At 46.2% G+C, this 21,536-nt stretch overlaps 1 long non-coding RNA gene across 1 annotated transcript in view; it reads left to right on the forward strand.

The window, feature by feature from the left end:
• Positions 1-4,144: 4,144 nt before the first annotated feature.
• The window catches only part of LOC130356377 (uncharacterized), a 32,054-nt gene continuing 14,662 nt past the window's right edge, over positions 4,145-21,536 (forward strand). Inside the window, exon 1 of the long non-coding RNA XR_008888869.1 lies at positions 4,145-4,247. This is a non-coding gene — a long non-coding RNA (uncharacterized LOC130356377). The remainder of the gene's footprint in view (positions 4,248-21,536) is intronic.

Below are 21,536 nucleotides of genomic sequence, written 5' to 3' on the forward strand. Positions count from 1 at the left end.
CGCCCTAGAGAGCGGAGCCGCGCGCGCCAGCACATGACAGCAGGAGACGGGAACGGGTAAGTGACCTGGGATGCGATTCGCGAGCGGGCGCGTCCCGCTGTGCGAATCGCATCCCCAACGGCCATGACAGGGCAGCGCTCCCGGTCAGCGGGACCGACCGGGGCGCTGCGGAGAGAGAGACGCCGTACGCGCTCCGGGGAGGAGCGGGGACCCGGAGCGCTAGGCGTAACAGTACCCCCCCCCCTTAGGTCTCCCCTTCTCTTTGTCCGGTAACTGCCTCCCCTGGGATGAGGGCACCGGGAAAGGATGGAGGGATTCCTCAACGGCAGGCAGAACAGCAGGAGTAGGAATGGGGAGGGAGGGCAGAGGGCGAGACCTGGCACGGGGCAGTGTGACACCAGGACGAGGGCCATGAGGGGACACAGAGGCTTGCCTGATGGGACTGGGAGGGGGGGAGAGGCATTTCCTGTGGCAGGCAGAGTCCCTAACGACCTTAGGGGGACCGGGTACAGGAGGAACCACAGGGTCACGGCAGGGAGTACTGGGAACCGGTTTAAGGCAGTCCTTGGAACAAGAGGGACCCCAACTCTTGATCTCCCCAGTGGACCAATCCAGGGTTGGGGAATGGTGTTGAAGCCAGGGTAGTCCAAGGAGAATTTCGGAAGTGCAATTGGGAAGGACAAAAAATTCAATTTTCTCGTGGTGAGGTCCGATGCACATTAGGAGGGGCTCCGTGCGGTAACGCACGGTGCAATCCAACCTGGCTCCGTTGACCGCGGAAATGTGGAGTGGCTTGACAAGACGGGTCACCGGAATGCGGAATTTATTCACCAAGGACTCCCGAATAAAATTCCCAGAGGCACCAGAGTCCAGGCAGGCCACGGCTGAGAGGGAAGAGCTGGCTGAAGTAGAAATCCGAACAGGCACCGTGAGACGTGGAGAAGCCGACTTAGCATCAAGAGACGCCACACCCACGAGAGCTGGGTGCGAGCGTGCGTTTCCCAGACGTGGAGGACGGATTGGGCAATCCACCAAAAAATGTTCGGTACTGGCACAGTACAGACAAAGATTCTCTTCCTTACGGCGATTCCTCTCTTCCAGGGTCAGGCGAGACCGATCCACTTGCATGGCCTCCTCGGCGGGAGGCCTAGGCGCAGATTGCAATGGAGACTGTGGGAGAGGTGTCCAGAGATCTAAGTCTTTTTCCTGGCGGAGCTCTTGATGCCTCTCAGAAAAACGCATGTCAATGCGAGTGGCAAGATGAATGAGTTCATGCAGGTTAGCAGGAGTTTCTCGTGCGGCCAGAACATCTTTAATGTTGCTGGATAGGCCTTTTTTAAAGGTCGCGCAGAGGGCCTCATTATTCCAGGATAGTTCTGAAGCAAGAGTACGGAATTGTATGGCGTACTCGCCAACGGAAGAATTACCCTGGACCAGGTTCAGCAGGGCAGTCTCAGCAGAAGAGGCTCGGGCAGGTTCCTCAAAGACACTTCGAATTTCCGAGAAGAAGGAGTGTACAGAGGCAGTGACGGGGTCATTGCGGTCCCAGAGCGGTGTGGCCCATGACAGGGCTTTTCCAGACAGAAGGCTGACTACGAAAGCCACCTTAGACCTTTCAGTAGGAAACTGGTCCGACATCATCTCCAAGTGCAGAGAACATTGCGAAAGAAAGCCACGGCAAAACTTAGAGTCCCCATTAAATTTGTCCGGCAAGGACAGGCGGAGGCTAGGAGTGGCCACTCGCTGCGGAAGGGGTGCAGGAGCTGGCGGAGGAGATGGTTGTTGCTGCTGTAGCTGAGACTGAACTTGCTGTAGCTGTGACTGTTGCTGCTGTAGCTGCGACTGGAGTTGCTGTGTCATGGTGGTCAAGTACGACAGCTGGTGCTCTTGTCGGGCGACCAAAGTAGGGAGGTCGGCGGCAACTGGCAGAGGAACTTCAGCGGGATCCATGGCCGGATCTACTGTCACGATGCCGGCTGGCAGGTAGTGGATCCTCTGTGCCAGAGAGGGATTGGCGTGGACCGTGCTAGTGGATCGGTTCTAAGTCACTACTGGTTTTCACCAGAGCCCGCCGCAAAGCGGGATGGTCTTGCTGCGGCGGTAGTGACCAGGTCGTATCCACTAGCAACGGCTCAACCTCTCTGACTGCTGAAGATAGGCGAGGTACAAGGGAGTAGACAGAAGCGAGGTCGGACGTAGCAGAAGGTCGGGGGCAGGCGGCAAGGTTCGTAGTCAGGGTGGATAGCAGAAGTTCTGGTACACAGGCTTTAGACACACAAAACGCTTTCACTAGGCACAAGGGCAACAAGATCCGGCAAGGAAGGAAAGGGGAAGTGAGGTTATATGGACAGGGAGCAGGTGGAAGCCAATTAGCTAATTGGGCCAGGCACCAATCATTGGTGCACTGGCCCTTTAAGTCTCAGGGAGCTGGCGCGCGCGCGCCCTAGAGAGCGGAGCCGCGCGCGCCAGCACATGACAGCAGGAGACGGGAACGGGTAAGTGACCTGGGATGCGATTCGCGAGCGGGCGCGTCCCGCTGTGCGAATCGCATCCCCAACGGCCATGACAGGGCAGCGCTCCCGGTCAGCGGGACCGACCGGGGCGCTGCGGAGAGAGAGACGCCGTACGCGCTCCGGGGAGGAGCGGGGACCCGGAGCGCTAGGCGTAACAAGCCTGGTGGTGGCATCAGTGTCAGGAGACCATATAGTGACTGAATGACAGTGTGGAGGTGTTGGCAACACGAGGAGACCATTTAGTGGCTGAATGACACAGTGTTGATGTGTTGGCAGCATGAGGACACCATATAGTGGCTGAATGACACAACTTGGATGAGGCTGAAGCATGAGGACACCATATAGTGGCTCAATGACACAGAATGGAGGTGTTGGCAGCATGAGGACATCATATAGTGGCTGAATGGCACAGTGTGGAGGTGTTGTCAGGATGAGGACACCATTTAGTGGCTGAATGACACAGCTTGGATGAAGCTTAAGCATGAGGACACCATATAGTGGCTGAATGGCACAGTGTGGAGGTGTTGTCAGCATGAGGACACCATATAGTGGCTGAATGGCACAGCGTCGAGGTGTTGGCTGCATGAGGACACCATATAGTGGCTGAATGACACAGCGTGGACATGTTGGCAGCAAGAGGATACCATTTAGTGGCTGAATGGCACAGCGTGGAGTTGGCTGATGCACTAGTACACTACACGCCAGGGCTTCACAATCCCCCCCCCCCCCCCCCCAAAAAAGAAAAAAAAACAACACATTATGAGAAGTTTTTGACAAAGATTTCTCATAGGTAGCACTCGCTATCCAAGAATTTGAAATTCCCAGACCCAGGCCCCACTTCTGCAGCATCAGTAACCCATATATTGCCTGAAGGACACAGCCTGGAGTTGGCTGATGCACCAGAACACACCAGGGCTTCACAATCCCCCCCAAAAGACAAGACATTGAGACATTTTTCACAAAGATTTCTCATAGGTAGCACCCGCTATCCAAAATTTTGAAATTCACAGACCCAGGCCACACCTCTGCGGCATCAGTAACCCATATATTGCCTGAAGGACACAGCGTGGAGTTGGCTGATGCACCAGTACACACCAGGGCTTCACAATCCCCCCTCCAAAAAGAACACAATGAGACATTTTTGTCTAAGATTTCTCATTGGTAGCACCCGCTATCGAAAAATTTTAAATTTCCAGAACCAGGCCCCACCCCTGCGGCATCAGTAACCCATATATTGCCTGAATGACACAGCCTGGAGTTGGCTGATGCAAGAGTACACACCAGGGATTCACAATCCCCACCAAAAAACAACACAATTAGAAATTTATGACCAAGATTTCTCATAGGTAGTACCCGCTATCCAAAAAAATCGAAATTCACAGACCCAGGCCCCACCACAGCCAGTGGCGGATCCAGGGGGGGAGCAACGAGGCAATTGACCCCCCACCCCCCCGAGATTGCTGCCCCTATTATTGAGGAGCAGGAGCTGTCCCCGGCTCCACTGTCCCCTCACCTTTCACACGCTGCTCCAGCTCCTGCTGCCCCTTTAAGAGAGGGAGCTGACGGCTGCTACAACTTAGTCCCTGCTCGTCCGACCCCTCCCCCGGCTGCTCACCGCAGAGCTGAGGAGAAGACACTGCCTGCCAGCTGTACAGCCTCTGCGGCCTGTATCCTCCATACCAGCGGAGCTCCGTCCAGTCTGACAGTCTCCGATCTGCAGGGCGGCCATCAGAGGTGAGGAGGTTTGTAGTTAGGTCCCAGTGTCCGGGCATGTCAGTCACTACCTGTATACCAGTGACTGCTGTGCCCTCTCTGGCCTACTACATATAGTATATGCAGTATGGGCCAGTCATTGATATACAGTGATGTGTTTCTCAAACAGGGTGCCTCCAGCTGTTGCAAAACTACAACTACCAGCATGCCCAGACAGCCAACCAGAGTTGTAGTTTTGCAACAGCTGGAGGCACCCTAGTTGGGAAACACTGTGGGGCTATATACATCAGCTGTGCTGTACCACTGCCCTGGCTGCTATAAATATATGCATGTATATAGTAGTCAAGGCTACAATTAATGTATATAGCCCCTCAGTGTTATGTCACTGTATACCAATGTCTGTGCTGTGTTCTCTGCCCTGCCTGGCCCATATTACGTATATAATATATGTATTACGGGCTAGCCAGTTCAGAGGACACACAGCACGTATATAGGGACATAATACTGCAGGACTATATACATCAGCTTATCTGTGCTGTACCCACTGCCCTGGCAGCTATATATATATATATATATATATATATATATATATATATATATATATATATATAGTAGCCAGGGCAGTGGGTACAGCACAGCTGATGTATATAGCCCCGCAGTATTATGTCAGTATATGTCACTGTATGCCAATGTCTGTGCTGTGTTCTCTGCCCTGCCTGACCCATATTACGTATATAATATATGTAGTATGTGTTAGCCAGTCCAGCACAGACATTCGTATATAGGGACATAATACTGTTGGGCTATATACATCAGCTTCCCTGTGCTGTACCCACTGCCCTGGCAGCTATATTTATGCACATAAACATATACATATAGATATAGTAGCCAGGGCAGTGGGTACAGCATAGCTTATGTATATAGTCCCGCAGTATTATGTCCCTTTTCTCACTGGCCTATACCAGCCTATACATGGGGACCAAAAAAAAGTGTAAAAAAAATAAAAAAATACATTTAAAAAGTAATAAATGTGATTTACCCCTTGCCTAATAAAAGTTTGAATCACCCTTTGTTCCCATTTTTTAAATGAAATCATGTAAGGAAAACCCTATACACAAATGTCTGAACTAATAAAATATAATAGTTAAGTTGCACACTGAAAGGTGAAAGCATGAAAAAATATCAAAGTCCAGAAGTGCGTATTTTTGGTGTCTTCAATAACTAAAAAAAAAATGTAATCTAAATAAAAATGGCCCTGACAAAAACTTCAGATCACATCACAAAAAATAAGCCCTCATATAGTACTGTATGCAGAAAAATAAAAGGGTTATAGGGGTGAGAAGAGGACACTTTAAAGCATACTCATTTAATGCCCCCCTGTCATGTGCCACTCACTTATAATGCCCTCCCTGTCTTGTGCCCCTTACTTAAAATGCCCCCTGAGGGTGCAGGACAGGGTGCATTATAACATTACAGGGGCATTATATGTGAGGGGAACATTACAGGGACATAATATGTGAGGGGCACAGCACAGGGGGGCATTATATGCTAGGGGAACAGGACAGAGGGCATTATTATTATGAGGGAGAACAGGGTGGGTCATAGTTATATGTGGGGGCACAGGATGGGGCATTATTATTATATATGAGGGGCAGAGAGTATAAGGAATTTCTGGGGTAGTACGGTTTTCATTAGCCACAATACATCACGGTATTGTATTCAGAGGGCTATTTAGAGCGTACAGTGTGTTGCAGTAATATATTCAGAGGTTACAGTGTGTGTCAGTATTATATTCAGGGGGTACAGTGTGTGTCAGTATTATATTCAGGTGGTACAGTGTGAGGCAGTATCATATTCAGGGGGTACAGTGAGTTGTAGTAATATATTCAGAGGTTACAGTGTGTGGCAGTATTATATTCAGGGGTGCAGTGTGTGGCAGTATTATATTCAGGGGGTACAGTGTGTGGCAGTATTATATTCAGGGGGTACAGTGTGTGGCAGTATTATATTCAGGGGGTACAGTGTGTTGTAATATATTCAGAGGTTACAGTGTGTGGCAGTATTATATTCAGGGGGTACAGTGTGAGGCAGTATTATATTCAGGGGGTACAGTGTTTGGCAGTATTATATTCAGGGGGTACAGTGTGAGGCAGTATTATATTCAGGGGGTACAGTGTGTGGCAGTATTATATTCAGGGGGTACAGTGTGTTGTAGTAATATATTCAGGGGGTACAGTGTGAGGCAGTATCATATTCAGGGGGTACAGTGTGTGGCAGTATTATATTCAGGGGGTACAGTGTGTTGTAGTAATATATTCAGAGGTTACAGTGTGTGGCAGTATTATATTCAGGGGGTACAGTGTGAGGCAGTATCATATTCAGGGGGTACAGTGTGTGACAGTATTATATTCAGGGGGTACAGTGTGTTGTAGTAATATATTCAGAGGTTACAGTGTGTGACAGTATTATATTCAGGGGGTACAGTGTGTGACAGTATTATATTCAGGGGGTACAGTGTGAGGCAGTATTATATTCAGGGGGTACAGTGTGTGGCAGTATTATATTCAGGGGTACAGTGTGTGGCTGTATTATATTCAAGGGTACAGTGTGTGGCAGTATTATATTCAGGGGTACAGTGTGAGGCAGTATTATATTCAGGGGTACAGTGTGAGGCAGTATTATATTCAGGGGTACAGTGTGTGGCAGTATTATATTCAGGGGTACGTTGTGTGGCAGTATTATATTCAGGGGTACAGTGTGTGGCAGTATTATATTTAGTGGGTACAGTGTGTGGCAGTAATATATTCAGGGGTACAGTGTGAGGCAGTAATATATTCAGTGGGTACAGTGTGTGACAGTAATATATTCAGGGGTACAGTGTGTGGCAGTATTATATTCAGTGGGTACAGTGTGTCAGAATTATATTCAGAGGGTACAGTGTGCCAGAATTATATTCAGAGGGTGTGTGCCAGTATTATATTTAGAGGATACAGTGTTTGGAAGGCTTCTAATAATAATTGTTTTCATATAGAGGATGAGAATGCGCTGACATAGTGAGGAGACATCTGGGCAGATTCTGCAGAGAGAAGTTTTAGCTGGACCAGGCGGTATGTACCATCTGAATTAGATAAGGAAAGACTATAGAGAAGACGTCACCTGCAGTCACTGATATCATTATGTAGTGTCCTGACTGTCCCATCACTGGTAAGTTTTGCAGTAATGATGGGTGAAACAACAACTCCCAGCATCCCCTCACCACTACTTAGGTCATACTGGGAGTTGTAGTTTTAAATGGTAAAAACTTCTCTAGCGCTTTCCCATTCTGTGGCAATTGGTGTATTTGATTATTATACTGGATACATTTAATAATATTGTAAGTTCCTTAAGCAACACCTTATTTTCTGTCCGCCAACACAAAATTCTCTAATAGTGCCCATCCCGAGACTAGGCTCTGGATCCGCCCCTGACCACAGCGGCATCAGTAACCCATATATTGGCTCAAGGACACAGCCTGGAGTTGGCTGATGCACCAGTACACACCAGGGCTTCACAATCCCCCCCAAAAAACAAGACCTTGAGAAATGTTTCACAAAGATTTCTCATAGGTTGCACCCGCTATCCCAAATTTTGAAATTCACAGACTCAGTCCCCACCACTGCGGCATCAGTAACCCATATATTGCATGAAGGACACAGCCTGGAGTTGGCTGATTCATGAGTACACACCAAGGCTTCACAACTCCCCCCCCCCCCAAGAACAACATAATGATAATTTTTTGACAAAGATTTTTTAATTTTTTGTGATAAAAACAATCTCAAATGAACGAGTTGATGAGGCCCCAAAATTAAAGACGGTGGACCACCAAAAATCATAATTTTCACCAAAAAGGAAGCAGAATTAATCCCTCTTTGTATTTTTTTAGTAAAATTTTACATAATAAATCACACGCAACAAGCGTTCCGTTGTGTAATGGTTATCCTTCTTGAAATTTCAAATTTACCGTTTCCCCAAATGTAGGACATGTAGGACATCCTCGGAAGATAAAACTTACTATACCATACCAGGACAAGCTGGCTTGCAATGGCATCTTGCACGTTACCCTTTATTCTGAAACGTGCATTCCTGCAAAAAAGTTTCCAGAGAACGTTTGATGCCCGTCAGAAGATTGGCGTGAGACAGATGCCCGTCTGAAGCTAGGCATGAAGGATGCCCGCGAGAAAATGGTCACCAAAGATGCACGTTTCAGAATAAAGGGTAAAGTGCAAGATGCCCGAGAGATGTTGAATTCTAAAAAGCAGCAGGTGGGTTTTGCAGTAAAACCGCCAAAATTGATGGACGCCCGGGAAAATATCAGCCTGTAGAGGAGCGCACCGGCCATCACTATGAACTCCGCCATGGCTCAATGATCCCCATCCATAAACATTACCAAGACCATCCAGATTTCACAGCAGAAAACCATTACCCCAGGTCTTAGTAACAGCGTTAAGGGAATGCAAATACATTTTGTCAACCATCAACTGAATGGCACAGCGTGGAGGTGTTGGCAGCATGAGGACACCAAATAGTGGCTGAATGGCACACCGTGGAGGTGGCTGATGCACGAGTACACTACACACCAGGGCTTCACAATCCCCCCCAAAAAACTACACAAAATGAGAAATGTTTGACAAAGATTTCTCATAGGTAGCACCCACTATCCAAAAATTTTTAATTCACAGACCCAGGCCCCACCTCTGCGGCATCAGGAACCCATATATTGCCTGAAGGACACAGCCTGGAGTTGGCTGATGCACCAGTACACACAGGGCTTCACAATCCGCCCCAAACTCAACAAAATTGTATAATTTTTTTTTTTTTTTATGTATACCTTTGTGTAAGAACAAGCGCATATCCAACATTTCAGAAGACTCTATAATGCAGGATGGTGGACCACCCAAAGACTTTCATCTCAAAAATAATAAACCACACAATGTTTGAAATTATTTACTTTACATTAATAAACCCTTACCTTGCCCGATCAATTGCAAGATTGAGCAATAACAGGTGTGTTATAGCCTCAGATGTCCTGGGCCGCACTAGCGCTTCACTGAACGGATTAGCGAGTCTCTATCTTTCAAGGACAGGTGTGTGTTACACGCTGAAACCAGTACGTGATAGGGATCTGGGATTGCAATTATTTACCCTTAAAACGAGGAATTACCAGTAAGTGAGGGTCATAAGCTCGCGTTGATTAAGTCCCTGCCCTTTGTACACACCGCCCGTCGCTACAACCGATTGGATTGGTTAGTGAGGTCCTCTGATCGGCCCAGGCGGGGTAGGAGAAGGCCCTGGCAGAGCGCCGAGAATTTAACGATCATTGTTGAAATTTGCATTAAGCATGTATTTAGCATGTATTTAGCTGAAAGACACAGAATGAGTCTGGACCAGTCATTCGCAGTACCCAAGAGGGTTTCATAACCCCTTACATTTAAAGATCAATGTTTACATTTTCATTAAGCATGTATTTAGCTACTGCTAAACTTCAAAAAATTACAGGCCCAAGGCTAGAAGCATCAGTTTCCCCCATATTAGGAGCATAGTTGTCCCCCAGATTAGGAGCATAGATGTCCCCCAGATTAGGAGCATAGATGTCCCCCAGATTAGACAGAATAGATGTCCCCCAGATTAGGAGCATAATTGTCCCCCAGATTAGGCAGCATAGATGTCCCCCAGATTAGGAGCATAATTGTCCCCCAGATTAGGCAGCATAGATGTCCCCCAGATTAGGCAGCATAGATGTCCCCCAGATTAGGAGCATAGTTGTCCCCAATATTAGGAGCATAGTTGTCCCCCAGATTAGGCAGCATAGTTGTCCCCTAGTCAGCGCAGGCCGGTCAGAGCCAATCAAAGGGCCGTATGTGGCAAGCGGGCCGTACAATGCCCAGGTCTGCCCCAGAGGGTTTCATAACCAACCACAATAGAGAAAATTTTGTTGTAGGAGCATGGTCAATCTACTCAGACCCATCTGTCATTGGTGGCTAGAAATGCTGGCTGATCCATCCCTGATTCATCTTGACAAACGTCAGTCTCTCCACATTTTTAGTGGACAGACGAGTTCGCCTTGGGGTGACTATGGCCCTGGCCGCACTAAACACCCGCTCTGATGGCACACTACTGGCCGGGCAGGACAGCTTTTCCAGGGCAAACTCTGCTAGTTGTGGCCATAAATCAAGTTTGGCTGCCCAGAAGTCCAGCAGGATCTTCAATGGTTGTTGGCATGGCCATGTCAAGGTATGCCACCACCTGCTGGTTCAGGTCCTGCTCCATGTCTACCTGCTGCTGATGAGTTGCTTCACTATGCGGGTGAAGAAATCTACTCATCAGCGACTGTAGACTCAGGCTGCTGCTGATTGAGCTGGTACTGCTCCTCCGACCCCTCCCCTCCCCAGCAGCCATGGCAGTGGAAGGTGAGTGCAGAGGTCCCCCCGAGTCAGACCTGCGATAGGCATCATCCAACTGACTACGTAGAATCTCTCTGTAGTAGGTCAGTTTGTCCTCCCTCTCAGTGGGTGTAAAAAAGGCCCCCATTTTGGGACGGTAGCGAGGGTCTAATAAGGTGGAGATCCAGAAGTCATCCCGCTGACGAATTTTGACAATTCGGGGGTCACTACGCAAGCAACTGAGCATGCATCGTGCCATTTGCACCAGTGACTCGGAGGGACTACCTGCTTCCATCTCCACTGCATACGGCCACGGTGTGTCTGGGTCCTCTGTCTCAACTTTCTCATAACCCTCCAGCTCCTCTGGCTGCTCCTGCTCCTCCTCTCCTGTCAGAAGACTAGAAACACCGGCCATCTCATCCAACCTAAACTGTGCTCCGCTCTGCCCCTCATCATCCTCCTCCTCCAGTTCAGCCCCCACATGGCTCATGTAGCCTTGAGATGTAGGCGCAACGTCTCCATTGCCGTGACCAGCCATGGTTTCAATCATTTGTTGTAGGAAATGTAGGAGTGGAATTACGTCGTTCATGGCGTAATCCAGGTGACTCACAAATAATGTGGCTTCCTCAAAGGGCCTCAGCAAACGGCAGGTGTCACGTATGAGCTGCCACTGGTTCACATTGAAGTTACACAGGGGAGTACTCCTATCTGCTTGGATCATTAAGAAATCGGTGATGGCTTTTCTTTGTTCGTATAGTCTGTCCAACATATGGAGGGAGGAATTCCAACGTGTGGCAACATCACAAATAAGACTATTTTGTGGGATACCGTTCTGACGCTGCAGCTCAAGAAAGGTGTGCTGAAGTGCATGCACAGTTTCCTTGCCATTTTCAGGATGTTTTGCAAATGGGGTGAAGACTTGAGGAAGTGCTTGACAACCAGAGTCAACACGTATGCCATGCAGGGCGCATGTTTCACACTTCCTTGTCGCAGCGCGGACACAATGTTCTTCCCGTTGTCTGTCACCATGGTTCCCATTTCCAGATTTCGTGGAGTAAGCCATACTCGGATTTCTTTACGAATGAATTTTAGCAGTTCCTCCCCTGTGTGACTCCGTTCGACAAGGCAAACCATGTGAAGAACAGCTTGACATCGCCGTGCCCTACACACATGGTACGATGAATGGCCACCGAGATTTGGATGTGCAGTGGAGGCCGAGGACACGGTGGAGCATGAGGAGGCGGCGTCGCATACTGTAACAGCACCAACTGTCTGGGAGCGAGAGCGTGGAGGAGGAAGCGGTGTGACCTGTCCAAGTTGCTGTTGTGGCTGTGCAGGAGCCACATTTACCCAGTGAGCCGTAAAAGACAAGTACTGTCCCTGCCCGTAGTTACAGCTCCACACGTCGGCGCTGCCGTGCACTTTTGAACACACCAACAGACTCAAGGACTGGCCCACCTTCTCTTGTACAAACTTATGCAGGGCTGGTACTGCCTTCTTCGCAAAGAAATGACGGCTTGGGACTCTCCACCTCGGCTCGGCACAAGCCATCAATTCTCTGAAAGGTGCAGAGTCCACCACTTGAAAAGGGAGGGACTGCAACACCAGAAACTTGGACAGGAGCACATTCAACTTCTGCGCCATTGGATGAGTGGGCGCATACTGTTGTCTCTTGTACATGGCTTCGCCGATGGATTGTTGGCGGAATGGCTGACTAAAAGTGGGAGAAGCAGGAGCGACAGAAGGAGGGTTTGACACACAGCTCCCTTCGACTGAGGTGGTGGAGCCTTGGCTGGATGAAGGAGGGAGCGGATGGCCACTGGGTGATGCAGCAGGCTGGACCACTACATCGGAGCCACGGTTCTCCCAGGCCTCTTTATCGTGGCGAAGCATGTGTTGACGCAGGGCCGTGGTGCCGACATTGGGACCCTGTCCACGCTTCACCTTCTGCCGACAGATCTTGCATGTGGCTACGTGAACCTCCTCCAGATGCTTTATGAAAAACTTCCACACCGCCGAGTAGCTGATTTTCCCACCCGCAGTCCGCACTAATTGACAGCTACTGGCGCCGTCTCCAGGAACCCCTGTTCCACTACCTCCCGGAAAGGAAGGCTGCAGCGAAGCAGGTGGCCTCCCCCGGGCACGTTTGGCTCCTGAATTTCCACTACTGCCACCACGCTGACTGCCAACCGTGCTACCGCCTTGCTGCCTCAAGGGCAACCTGCAACTCTCTTCTCCTGATGATGATGAAGCCCCTTCTGCACCCGGCTCCCAATTGCGATCGGCTTCATCATCATCATCAACAGTTGTGTGCACGTCACTGATGTCCTCCACATGTTCCCCAACAGTGTCTGCTTCAAGACCCTGAACACTTGCAACACCGCCTCCCACGTCACTCTCCGCATCACTACTTGGCCGCCTAGCGGAGAAAGTGGAGCATGTCTCCTCCCCTTCATGGCTGTCCAGTAGCTGCAAACTGTCCTCTATTGGATCGTCCTCAGTAAATAGTGGAGCTGAACCCACAGCATAAGATCCTTGTTTAGGAGAGGGAAAAGCATAGGACAAAAGCAATGGGAGGACACGGACTGCTCCCGTGCCATGCCAACTGACGGTTGTGTCTGATGAACCCACCGACTGTTGACTGGGGGTGTCGTGTTAACCAATCGACGACGGCAGATGGGTTGCTGGTGGGGACACGACCGCTGGTTGATAACGGGAGCTCAAGCCTCTCGCCGCGACTCCTGCTGCCACTCGCCCCAAGTCTGCTGCCAACTCTGCCTGAAGTATTTAGGCCTCTGACACTCCTCAGTGCACTACCTGGCAATTCTCTGCCTGACATACTTATGCGTTTATGAGGGTAATTCAATACGCTACACTACTCTTTATACAGTATTTGTCTAGAACAGCAGCAGGTGATTACTTACAGCTGTCCTTGAACAGTGTGTGGAGCACCTTGGCAGCTTAACAGGTACTAAATGGTACAATACTTGGATGTACGTATGCAGTATGAACTGATCAGGGCAGTAATATGCCTAACTATTAGCAGAAAAAACTCTGTATTTTTATAATACACCAGCCGGTGGATACTATTGGTTGGACTTTGACAGTTTGGAGCACCTTGACAGATTAACAGGTATTAAATGGTACAATACTTGAATGTACCTATGCGGTATGCACTGATGAGGGCAGTAATATGCCTAACTATTAGCAGAAAAAACTCTGTATTTTTGTAAAACACCAGCCGGTGGATACTATTTAGAGATGAGCGAACTTACAGTAAATTTGATTCGTCACGAACTTCTCGACTCGGCAGTTGATGACTTTTCCTGCGTGAATTAGTTCAGCCTTCAGGTGCTCCGGTGGGCTGGAAAAGGTGGATACATTCCTAGGAAAGAGTCTCCTAGGACTGTATCCACCATTTCCAGCCCACCGGAGCACCGGAAAGCTGAACTAATTTATGCAGGAAAAGTCATCAACTGCCGAGCCGAGAAGTTCATGACAAATCGAATTTACTGTAAGTTCGCTCATCTCTAATACTATTGTTTGGACTTTGACGGTTTGGAGCACCTTGACAGATTAACAGGTACTAAATGGTACAATACTTGGATGTACATATGCGGTATGCACTGATGAGGGCAGTAATATGCCTAACTATTAGCAGAAAAAACTCTGTATTTTTGTAAAACACCAGCCGGTGGATACTATTGTTTGGACTTTGACGGTTTGGAGCACCTTGACAGCTACTAAATGGTACAATACTTGGATGCACCTATGCAGTATGCACTGATGAGGGCAGTAATATGCCTAACTATTAGCAGAAAAAACTCTGTATTTTTGTAAAACACCAGCCGGTGGATACTATTGTTTGGACTTTGACAGTATGGAGCACCTTGACGGCTTAACAGGTACTAAATGGTACAATACTTGGATGTACCTATGCGGTATGCAGTGATGAGGGCAGTAATATGCCTAACTATTAGCAGAAAAAAAATCTGTATTTTTGTAAAACACCAGCCGGTGGATACTATTGCTTGGACTTTGACGGTATGGAGCACTTTGACAGCTTAACAGGTACTAAATGGTACAATACTTGGATGTACCTATGCGGTATGCACTGATGAGGGCAGTAATATGCCTAACTAATAGCAGAAAAAAAATCAGGATTTTTGTAAAACACCAGCCGGTGGATACTATTGTTTGGACACGGCGCCACGGCAGCAACGGACGCCACACAGCACCACACCAGTGTGAACAAGGTGTAATAGCACACTTACCATGCTCTCCCAGTCAGACTGGGAGGCTGCTAGGAAAGAAATGGACCTTGTGTAGCTAACTACTACTTATATAGGGTTGGGCTGAGGGGGTGGGGAAGAGTGCAGACACATGTTCAAACAAAAAAAAGGAGGGGGATAGAAAACACAGTGTGAATTCGGGTAGAAAACAGACATGGTGCACATCTACAATCTTGGATGTACCTATGCGGTATGCACTGATGAGGGCCTATTAGCAGAAAAAACTCAGTATTTTTGTAATACACCAGCCGGTGGATACTATTGTTTGGACTTTGACGGTATGGAGCACCTCGACAGCTTAACAGGTACTAAATGGTACAATACTTGGATGTACCTATGCGGTATGCATGCACTGATGAGTGCAGTAATATGCCTGACTATTAGCAGGGAAAAAAACTGTATTTTTGTAAAACACCAGCCGGTGGATACTATTGTTTGGACTTTGACAGTATGGAGCACCTTGACAGCTTAACAGGTACTAAATGGTACAATACTTGGATGTACCTATGCTGTATTCACTGATGAGGGTCTATTAGCAGAAAAAACTCTGTTTTTTTGTAATACACCAGCCGGTGGATACTATTGTTTGGACTTGGACGGTATGGAGCACATTGACAGCTTAACAGGTACTAATTGGTACAATACTTGCATGTACCTATGCGGTATGCATTGATGAAGGCAATAATATGCCAAAACTATTAGCAGAAAAAAAATCAGTATTTTTGTAAAACACTAGCCGGTGGATACTATTGTTTGGACTTTGACGGTATGGAGCACCTTGACAGCTTAACAGGTACTAAATGGTACAATACTTGCATGTACCTATGCGGTATGCACTGATGAGGGCAGTAATATGCCTAACTAATAGCAGAAAAAAAAAACAGTATTTTTGTAAAACACCAGCCGGTGGATACTATTGTTTGGAATTTGATGGTTTGGAGCACCTTGACAGCTACTAAATGGCACAATACTTGGATGTACCTATGCGGTATGCACTGATGAGGGCAGTAATATGCCTAACTATTAGCAGAAAAAAAATCAGTATTTTTGTAAAACACCAGCCGGTGGATACTATTGTTTGGACTTTGACGGTATGGAGCACCTTGACAGCTTAACAGGTACTAAATGGTACAATACTTGCATGTACCTATGCGGTATGCACTGATGAGGACCTATTAGCAGAAAAAACTCTGTATTTTTGTAATACACCAGCCGGTGGATACTATTGTTTGGACTTTAACGGTATGGAGCACCTTGACAGGTACTAAATGGTACAATACTTGCACATACCTATGCGGTATGCACTGATGAGGGCAGTAATATGCCTATTAGCAGAAAAAAACTCTGTATTTTTGTAAAACACTAGCCGGTGGATACTATTGTTTGGACTTTGACGGTATGGAGCACCTTGACAGCTTAACAGGTACTAAATGGTACAATACTTGCATGTACCTATGCGGTATGCACTGAGGAGGGCAGTAATATGCCTATTAGCAGAAAAAACTCTGTATTTTTGTAAAACACCAGCTGGTGGATACTATTGTTTGGACTTTGAGGGTTTGGAGCACCTTGACAGCTACTAAATGGTACAGAACTTGGATGTACCTATGTGGTATGCACTGATGAGGGCAGTAATATGCCTGACTATTAGCAGGAAAAAAAACTGTATTTTTGTAAACCACCAGCCGGTGGATACTATTGTTTGGACTTTGACAGTATGGAGCACCTTAACAGCTTAACAGGTACTAAATGGTACAATACTTGGATGTACCTATGCGGTATGCAGTGATGAGGGCCTATTAGCAGAAAAAACTCTGTATTTTTGTAAAACACCAGCCGGTGGATATTATTGTTTGGACTTTGACGGTATGGAGCACCTTGACAGCTTAACAGGTACTAAATGGTACAATACTTGCATGTACCTATGCGGTATGCACTGATGAGGGCAGTAATATGCCTATTAGCAGAAAAAACTCTGTATTTTTGTAAAACACCAGCCGGTGGATACTATTGTTTGGACTTTGAGGGTTTGGAGCACCTTGACAGCTTAACAAGTACAAAATGGTACAATACTTGCATGTACCTATGCGGTATGCACTGATGAGGGCAGTAATATGCCTATTAGCAGAAAAAAAATCAGTATTTTTGTAAAACACTAGCCGGTGGATACTATTGTTTGGACTTTGACAGTATGGAGCACCTTGACAGCTTAACAAGTACAAAGTGGTACAATACTTGCATGTACCTATGCGGTGTGCACTGATGAGGGCAGTAATATGCCTAACTATTAGCAGAAAAAAAATCTGTATTTTTGTAAAACACCAGCCGGCGGATACTATTGTTTGGACTTTGACGGTATGGAGCACCTTGACAGCTTAACAGGTACTAAATGGTACAATACTTGCATGTACCTATGCGGTATGCACTGATGAGGGCCTATTAGCAGAAAAAACTCTGTATTTTTGTAATACACCAGCCGGTGGATACTATTGTTTGAACTTTAACGGTATGGAGCACCTTGACAGGTACTAAATGGTACAATACTTGCACGTACCTATGCGGTATGCACTGATGAGGGCAGTAATATGCCTATTAGCAGAAAAAACTCAGTATTTTTGTAAAACACTAGCCGGTGGATACTATTGTTTGGACTTTGACGGTATGGAGCACCTTGACAGCTTAACAGGTACTAAATGGTACAATACTTGCATGTACCTATGCGGTATGCACTGATGAGGGCAGTAATATGCCTAACTATTAGCAGAAAAAAAAATCAGTATTTTTGTAAAACACCAGCCGGTGGATACTATTGTTTGGAATTTGATGGTTTGGAGCACCTTGACAGCTACTAAATGGCACAATACTTGGATGTACCTATGCGGTTTGCACTGATGAGGGCAGTAATATGCCTAACTATTAGCAGAAAAAAAATCAGTATTTTTGTAAAACACCAGCCGGTGGATACTATTGTTTGGACTTTGACGGTATGGAGCACCTTGACAGCTTAACAGGTACTAAATGGTACAATACTTGCATGTACCTATGCGGTATGCACTGATGAGGACCTATTAGCAGAAAAAACTCTGTATTTTTGTAATACACCAGCCGGTGGATACTATTGTTTGGACTTTAACGGTATGGAGCACCTTGACAGGTACTAAATGGTACAATACTTGCACATACCTATGCGGTATGCACTGATGAGGGCAGTAATATGCCTATTAGCAGAAAAAAACTCTGTATTTTTGTAAAACACTAGCCGGTGGATACTATTGTTTGGACTTTGACGGTATGGAGCACCTTGACAGCTTAACAGGTACTAAATGGTACAATACTTGCATGTACCTATGCGGTATGCACTGATGAGGGCAGTAATATGCCTATTAGCAGAAAAAACTCTGTATTTTTGTAAAACACCAGCTGGTGGATACTATTGTTTGGACTTTGAGGGTTTGGAGCACCTTGACAGCTACTAAATGGTACAGAACTTGGATGTACCTATGTGGTATGCACTGATGAGGGCAGTAATATGCTTGACTATTAGCAGGAAAAAAAACTGTATTTTTGTAAACCACCAGCCGGTGGATACTATTGTTTGGACTTTGACAGTATGGAGCACCTTAACAGCTTAACAGGTACTAAATGGTACAATACTTGGATGTACCTATGCGGTATGCAGTGATGAGGGCCTATTAGCAGAAAAAACTCTGTATTTTTGTAAAACACCAGCCGGTGGATATTATTGTTTGGACTTTGACGCTATGGAGCACCTTGACAGCTTAACAGGTACTAAATGGTACAATACTTGCATGTACCTATGCGGTATGCACTGATGAGGGCAGTAATATGCCTATTAGCAGAAAAAACTCTGTATTTTTGTAAAACACCAGCCGGTGGATACTATTGTTTGGACTTTGAGGGTTTGGAGCACCTTGACAGCTACTAAATGGTACAGAACTTGGATGTACCTATGTGGTATGCACTGATGAGGGCAGTAATATGCCTGACTATTAGCAGGAAAAAAAACTGTATTTTTGTAAACCACCAGCCGGTGGATACTATTGTTTGGACTTTGACAGTATGGAGCACCTTAACAGCTTAACAGGTACTAAATGGTACAATACTTGGATGTACCTATGCGGTATGCAGTGATGAGGGCCTATTAGCAGAAAAAACTCTGTATTTTTGTAATAAACCAGCCGGTGGATACTATTGTTTGGACATTGACGGTATGGAGCACCTTGACAGCTTAACAGGTACTAAATGGTACAATACTTGCATGTACCTATGCGGTATGCACTGATGAGGGCCTATTAGCAGAAAAAACTCTGTATTTTTGTAATACACCAGCCGGTGGATACTATTGTTTGAACTTTAACGGTATGGAGCACCTTGACAGGTACTAAATGGTACAATACTTGCACGTACCTATGCGGTATGCACTGATGAGGGCAGTAATATGCCTATTAGCAGAAAAAACTCAGTATTTTTGTAAAACACTAGCCGGTGGATACTATTGTTTGGACTTTGACGGTATGGAGCACCTTGACAGCTTAGCAGGTACTAAATGGTACAATACTTGCATGTACCTATGCGGTATGCACTGATGAGGGCAGTAATATGCCTAACTATTAGCAGAAAAAAAAATCAGTATTTTTGTAAAACACCAGCCGGTGGATACTATTGTTTGGAATTTGATGGTTTGGAGCACCTTGACAGCTACTAAATGGCACAATACTTGGATGTACCTATGCGGTATGCACTGATGAGGGCAGTAATATGCCTAACTATTAGCAGAAAAAAAATCAGTATTTTTGTAAAACACCAGCCGGTGGATACTATTGTTTGGACTTTGACGGTATGGAGCACCTTGACAGCTTAACAGGTACTAAATGGTACAATACTTGCACGTACCTATGCGGTATGCACTGATGAGGGCCTATTAGCAGAAAAAACTCTGTATTTTTGTAATACACCAGCCGGTGGATACTATTGTTTGGACTTTAATGGTATGGAGCACCTTGACAGGTACTAAATGGTACAATACTTGCACGTACCTATGCGGTATGCACTGATGAGGGCAGTAATATGCCTATTAGCAGAAAAAACTCAGTATTTTTGTAAAACACTAGCCGGTGGATACTATTGTTTGGACTTTGACGGTATGGAGCACCTTGACAGCTTAACAGGTACTAAATGGTACAATACTTGCATGTACCTATGCGGTATGCACTGATGAGGGCAGTAATATGCCTAACTATTAGCAGAAAAAAAATCAGTATTTTTGTAAAACACCAGCCGGTGAATACTATTGTTTGGAATTTGATGGTTTGGAGCACCTTGACAGCTACTAAATGGCACAATACTTGGATGTACCTATGCGGTATGCACTGATGAGGGCAGTAATATGCCTAACTATTAGCAGAAAAAAAATTAGTATTTTTGTAATACACCAGCCGGTGGATACTATTGTTTGGACTTGGATGGTATGGAGCACCTTGACAGCTTAACAGGTACTAAATGGTACAATACTTGGATGTACCTATGCGGTATGCACTGATGAAGGCAATAATATGCCTAACTATTAGCAGAAAAAAAATCAGTATTTTTGTAAAACACCAGCCGGTGGATACTATTGTTTGGAATTAGACCGTTTGGAGTACCTTGACAGCTACTAAATGGTACAGTACTTGGATGTACCTATGCGGTATGCACTGATGAGGGCAGTAATATGCCTAACTATTAGCAGAAAAAAAATCAGTATTTTTGTAAAACACCAGCCGGTGGATACTATTGTTTGGACTTTGACGGTATGGAGCACCTTGACAGCTTAACAGGTACTAAATGGTACAATACTTGGATGTACCTATGCGGTATGCACTGATGAGGGCCTATTAGCAGAAAAAACTCTGTATTTTTGTAATACACCAGCCGGTGGATACTATTGTTTGGACTTTAACGGTATGGAGCACCTTGACAGGTACTAAATGGTACAATACTTGCACATACCTATGCGGTATGCACTGATGAGTGCAGTAATATGCCTATTAGCAGAAAAAAACTCTGTATTTTTGTAAAACACTAGCCGGTGGATACTATTGTTTGGACTTTGACAGTATGGAGCACCTTGACAGCTTAACAGGTACTAAATGGTACAATACTTGGATGTACCTATGCGGTATGCACTGATGAGGGCAGTAATATGCCTAACTATTAGCAGAAAAAAAATCTGTATTTTTGTAAAACATCAGCCGGTGGATACTATTGCTTGGACTTTGACGGTATGGAGCACTTTGACAGCTTAACAGGTACTAAATGGTACAATACTTGGATGTACCTATGCGGTATGCACTGATGAGGGCAGTAATATGCCTAACTAATAGCAGAAAAAAAATCAGGATTTTTGTAAAACACCAGCCGGTGGATACTATTGTTTGGACAAGGCGCCACGGCAGCAACGGACGCCACACAGCACCACACCAGTGTGAACAAGGTGTAATAGCACACTTACCATGCTCTCCCAGTCAGACTGGGAGGCTGCTAGAAAAGAAATGGCCCTTGTGTAGCTAACTACTACTTATATAGGGTTGGGCTGAGGG

The sequence above is a fragment of the Hyla sarda genome, chromosome 2 (assembly GCF_029499605.1).
Source record: "Hyla sarda isolate aHylSar1 chromosome 2, aHylSar1.hap1, whole genome shotgun sequence".
Taxonomy (NCBI): Eukaryota; Metazoa; Chordata; class Amphibia; order Anura; family Hylidae; genus Hyla; species Hyla sarda.